We start from the raw sequence: 6,000 nt of genomic DNA, 5'->3' as shown, positions 1-6,000 counted from the left end.
TGCTGCGCCGAGAGAAATAATCCTCGCGGAGAACAGGCCGCAATCCACAGACGGGGCACGAGGGTTCAGAGCTAACAGAACCGAGACACAACAGCAGAACCCAGCCCCGGAGTGTGGTGAACTGGTAACGGCACGAAGCCCCCGGACGTGCTCTGTCCCGGACAGTCCAGCTTGGCAGCTGGCTTCGGTCTTCGTCCTTGGGCCACCTGCGGGCAGGCGTGCCGACCAGGCACCTGCGAACTTTCACGCGCAAGCCCACCTGCTCTGGCCCCGCGGCCAGACAGACAGGCACATTGCGGGGCAAACGGAGTCCGCGGCGTGGGAAGAAGAGCGGGGCCCCTGCGCGGCGCCGGGGGAGGAGGAGGGTCCCTGCGGGGTCTCGGGAACCGGCCAGGAGGCCGGGAGGACTCTGCTTTCCGGACCGCCAAAGGCTCCCGGCCCACGGGAGAGGAGGGAACAGGCACCAGCTCCGGGAGGGTCCAGGCCGCTGGCGGTGGGGATGCCCGGGCCACCTAGGCCACGCCCTAGCCGGGGCCCCGCCCCGGCCCCACCCCACCGAGGGGTTCCGCCCTTGCCCCGCCCCAGGCGCGGTCCGGGCTAGTAACTGGTCAGCGCAAGTTCCAGCTCCGCTCCCATGATAGCCCCGCCCCGGATCTGGACCCGCCCCCTTTCCGTGGGCCGCCCCCTGGACCAGTTTCGTCCAGTGACCGCCTCCTGTCCGCCCCAACTTTCTGTACCGCCCCCACCGCTATTGGTCCGGTTCAGCCCCCGCCCCCGCGACGCTGTAGGTTTCTTTCGGGGGAGCTTCACAAGCTCCAATTGGTCGCCCACTCGATGCTCCGTCGTTCGATTGGCCCGCGGCGCCCGCTTTCGCGGGACTCTGCTCTTGGGCTGGGGCGGGGCCAGCGGCGGCGCGCGGCGCGGGATTGGTTAGTCGCACAGAGGGGGCGGGCCCACGCCGCGCGCAGCACCGCGGCTGGAGCGCGAGGAACCGCTACCGCCGCCTCAGTCGCCTCAGTCGCCTCAGTGCCTCAATCTCTTCAGTCACCTCAGACTTCTCAGACTCGGTCGCCTCAGGCTCCGCCGCACCGCCTGGATCACCCAGTCCCCAACCCCCGACCCGGGCCCGGCCCCCCGCCAGCCCGTTCGCGGGCACGCCCTCTGGTGAGTAAGTGGTCGCGGGCGGGGCCGGGGGCGGGGTCCACAGGTGGAGCTGGGGACCCGGCAGGGTGTTGGGGTCAGGGACAAGGGGTCAAACCCGGGTCGGGGTCTGGTCGGGGTCCGGGCCAGGCGGTGATTGGGAGGCCGTGGCCCGGGCGGCGACCTCCCGCGGCCGCCAACTTTGGGTGGGGGCGCACGTCTCGGGCCGACCAAGTCCCCGAGAGAGCGGAGGCCCCGCCCGGCCCGGCCAACTTGGGCGGCAGCTGCGGCGCCGGCGGGTGGGCCGGCGGGTGGATCGGGCCCCAGTAGTCCCTCTTCCCCGCGGCCCTCGGGGTTAGCGCCGCGCGGCCCACCTCTCTGAGGGGCCGGGGCTGCCCGGGGGCCGGGCGGGCGGTGGGTATTGGGACTTCGGGTGACGAGGTTCCGCCGGTCCCCCTGCCCCCTCGCCCCCAGAAGTTGTCGGCGAGACACCGCCCTCAGTAACGGCCGGATGGGCTCGCTTGTGGGTCAACAGCTGCCACGATTTTGTTCGTGAGGCTTAAGTTTCAAACGACCTAAACTTGCTCACATGTGACTGGAAAAGATTGTGGGGGCAGCATCCCCCGCGCCCTGGGCGGCGGGACGAGGGAGCTGCCGCGGACGCGCGGGGACGGAGCGCCACGCGGGAGAGCCGGACCCGCGCGGTGCCCTCTGCGTCCCTCCCTCAGGCGCCGGCCGCCGCCCGCCCGGCAGCTGAGGTGTCTGCGTTGCTCCGGGGACCCCGTGTCAGAGCAAGGAGCAAGCAGGTTACCCGGAGGCAGTGCACGTTCCTCTTTTTTTCGGTCATTGTATTTTCTTCTCTTATTTGCGGGTACGTCAAAACGTGTTTCTTATTGTTCCCACAAGTGTTTTTTCCCTGGAAGTATTGTTCAGTGAAAGTTCATTTTTTTTTCTTTTTGCCTGGTGGCTTTTCTCAATGCTCTCTCCTGACTCTGAAGTATATTCCTCACAAAACACGTTTGAAAGTTAACAGAAAGTCAGATCTTAAATCTTGTGTGTAGGGTTTGGTTCTCTTCCTCCTGTCTCCCCTTCCAGGCAGCACGGGCTCCAGGGCCTGTTCGCCCTGCATGTCAGCGGACAGGACTCTCCGGGTTGATGAGGATTTATGGTGTGCGATTCACCAAGAGGAATACCAGGGCAAGTAGGCCTTGACCAGGTCTCTAGTTCGAGCCATTCTTTCTGGCACAGGTCCTCACACATCCTTCTGAAATTTAATTTGTTTTTAGGGGTGAGCTTTGCCCCTTTGCTGTTCTTTGAACTTGGCTTAGATGTGGGAACAGAAGGAGTGTGCAAGGCAGCTTTCCTATTGAAGATAGCTGATGGCCAGTCTCATGCACAGGAACAACTCATCTTAAAATGTTTCAGAGAGGCCCATTTCGGTCCAAAGAGACGGAAGAACAGTGGCACTCTGCAGGGATTGTTGGCAAAATCCCTGCAGACCACATTGATCCTCACATTAGAGGAGCTGGAGAAGTTTTGGATGGTGTTTTCAGACTTGGACATCCGGGAAACCAAGGGGTCTTCAAATATAAATACAGTCACTGACCAACTGGTGTTGGGTTACTATTGTTTCCTCTTTGTATGTAGATGCTGCTGTTTATACACATGCAAGTTCGTTACTCGTATTTTAAAATTTGTATAACTTCATGTATTTTCTTAGTTAATACTCAATATTACAAAGTTGTGGAAAAGGTTTGATAGTAAAAGGAGTCTTTATAACTAAAAAGATTGGGTATCCTGTTTAGAATTCAGGGCTTTGTGACTAGTGTTGCCACAGGTGGTGCGATTACTGGTGATATTGGACCTCAGAATGTCACTTTTTCAGATGTCATTAATACTCAGGTTTAGAGAAAATATACAGCTTTATTGTTACTGTTTTTAAGTAATTATGAGAAAGTTTCAACACCTGTTCATTTTCTTAAATGTTTAAAAAGAAGCTATCTCTTTCTCTGCTGTTAGAGGGAAGCTCTGAGCATGCTGCATTTATATTTGCAAAAGTCCCATGAGGTCCTTGTAACAATCTAGCCATTCAAGACTGGATGCAGTGTATCAGTTTCAGTAATTTCAGTTCCTTGACCTGTAGCCAATTTCTGGACTCATAGCCATGCGTCACAAAAATCTCAGGGCTCAACTGTAAAAATGATTACTGAATCAGATTTTGGTAGATAGAAGTTGTTCCCTTTGGTGAAGAAGGTTGGTCCTTTGGGACATAACAAAGACTAATACCTGCTCATGTGTTAGAATCACCCCCAAACTTAAACATTAGAATTAATACTGTGTATTTGGGGTAAGGGGGAGGATGGGGGGGCGGGGATTTGATATCTCTTAGCCCTGGTGACAAGGACTCTTACAGGCATAGTCGGATGTCACTGTCCATGGTGCTGAATATGTGCCATCTGTTTTTTTCATCTTCAACGTTTCCAGTGTGAGAGTGGTTTTTGGAGTATGTTTTAAAATGAATTTCAGAATTCACACTATTAAAGAAAAGTAGAACAGGGGAGTTTTATTGAACCTGAAAGGAAGCGTGCATTTTAAAAACTCAAGCCATGTTATTGTCTCTTTTTTAAGTGGATAATTTCGCCAACTCAACAGTTCCATTCCCTTGCTTAATCTCCTCCCCAGGTGGAAATTTTCTTGTTTACTATGTACATCAAGTAGCAAATCATTGAAATTAAATGAGACCCTGTTTGATTAACAACCACCCTCCTTAAAATGTACCTTTATTATAATGTATACAGATATTTGTACATAGAGGAAATTTGTTCTTACCTAAACTGGATTGATTATAGCATACCTCACACTCACTGACATGGTGCTTCTCACCCTTCCTTGAGAGCGAAAGAGCCTTCTGAGTATGTGGTGGGGCCAGGCATCTCTGCTGTGTTGGAGCAACATCTACACTCTCTTCTATAATTTTGAGAAATCTTTGTAAATTATTTAGGTAAATCCTTTGTTTCTCTTGAAATTGCTCCACGGGTTAGCAATAGAAAATAATGGATGTTACTTGTGGTACAGAGATTCTTCTACACAATAGTAAATTGTGCATCAAACTAAGCAGTAGATTGTTGAGGTGTTTTTCTTGTGAGCATTTAAAAATATTTCTTTTTATTGATTTCGGAGAAGAAGGGAGAAGGAGTCAGAGATAGAAACATCAATGTTTCTTTAACTAGTTCTTTGTTCCAGTAGGGTGTATACTTAACCCAGGTTACTCTTTGCATCTGTTTTGTTGAAGAAAACCCAGGGCAGCTTTCTTCTGCCTCCTCCAAGATTCAGAAATACTTTCTGATGTCTACTCTTTTTCAGGCTCTGTTATATGATCTGGGAAACCACAGGGGAATGAGCCAGAGTTCTTATCATTGAAGGACTCACCACTTTGGACCTAAGAAAAGACATGTAAACAGATGGTTAAAGGGGGCCACGCCAGTGCTCAATTGGGATACACAGAAAGCTGGGTTAGTGTGTTGAAGAGGGTTGATTGATTTAGGCAGGGAATCTGAGAAGGCTTCAGAGTGGAAGTAGCCTTTGGGCTGAGCTCTGGAAGATGACTTGTAATTGTTTGGGCGTGGATGGGTATAAATCAATTTGAAAAAGACAAGATAGTTGATGTAATGGTAGAACAGGGTATGTGATGGTGCTGAATCTGGAGGCATGAGGAGTATTTTGAAAGGGTTGGGACTCCACTAGAGGTGTGTGTATAAGGAGAGTTGAGAAGAGTTTGTGTGGTAGACAGAATAATGGCCTTCTAAAGCAGTCTACATCTTTATCCACAGAGCCTGTGAATATGTTGTATTACCTGGCAAAGAGGATTTAAGATAGCAGATGGTATGAAGGTTGCTAATCAGCTGATTTTAAAATAAGGATATTATCTTGGATTACATGGGTGGGCCCAAAGTAATCACAAGGGTCTTTAAATGTGGAAGAGGGAGGCAGAGGAATCAGTGTCGTAGTGATGTGAAATGAGGAAGATTACCTTTTATTTCTGGCTTTGAAAATAGAAGGGGTCATGGGCCAAGGAATGCTGAAGCTCCGAAAGCTGGAAAAGGCAAGAATATGGATTCTTCCCCAGAACCTCCAGAAAGGAAAACAGTCTTATTAACTCCTTGAATCTAGCTCAGTGAGAACCATGTCTGACTTTAGATATCCAGAACTGTAAGGTAATTAATTTGTGTTAAGTCACTGACGTTGTGGAAATTTGTTAGAGCGTCCACAGGGAACTGATGCATGTTGGGACTCTGCTCTAGGAAGTTTTAGCTGGTGAAGTTTAAGGAGGAAATAACATGATCAGAGTGGCTGTAGAAGATAAACTGATTCAGCTGCTGTTTGGGAGGAGGTTGCCCCAAGTAAGCATGGTTCTGATCCCCTGTTTCATCTCCCTGGCAAGGTTTGCATCTGATATTATCTTACCTGGCCTGTGTTCTATTTAAAGTTTTTCTCCTAGCAAGCTGCTGGGTCCTCCCCACTTCACCCCGCAGCATCTAATTCCATGTCCCACTGGCCCTACCTTTCCTCTGTGCTGGGCACTAAGAAGAGAGTAGACTTGGTATTCATTTACAAGTGGGGTTGTAGGGTAGGCCCAATTCCAACCTCAGAGCTGTTGTTCAAGTACTTTCGAAGAGTTTGTTTCTTCACATCCTTGCTAATATTACTTTGTATGTGCAGGTGTTTTAATTGTTGTCAGTCTAGTACAGTGGTTCTCAACCTTCTGGTCCTTTAAATCAGTTCCTCATGTTGTGACCCAACCATAAAATTATTTTCATTGCTACCTTATAACTGTAATGTTGCTACTGTTACGAATCGTAA

General features: G+C 50.7%; 1 protein-coding gene across 12 annotated transcripts in view; it reads left to right on the top strand.

Moving 5' to 3' along the window:
- Nucleotides 1-962: 962 nt before the first annotated feature.
- PCBP3 (poly(rC) binding protein 3) overlaps nucleotides 963-6,000 on the top strand; it is a 226,805-nt gene continuing 221,767 nt past the window's right edge. For all 12 annotated transcript variants that reach the window (XM_036351895.1, XM_036351907.1, XM_036351905.1 and 9 more), the window contains exon 1: nucleotides 963-1,164. The gene's annotated coding sequence lies outside the window, so the exon portion shown is untranslated. The remainder of the gene's footprint in view (nucleotides 1,165-6,000) is intronic.

The sequence above is a fragment of the Myotis myotis genome, unplaced genomic scaffold (assembly GCF_014108235.1).
Source record: "Myotis myotis isolate mMyoMyo1 unplaced genomic scaffold, mMyoMyo1.p scaffold_m19_p_2, whole genome shotgun sequence".
Taxonomy (NCBI): Eukaryota; Metazoa; Chordata; class Mammalia; order Chiroptera; family Vespertilionidae; genus Myotis; species Myotis myotis.
The sequence above is the reverse complement of the archived record's forward strand: the minus strand, read 5'-3'. Positions and strand labels throughout refer to the sequence as shown.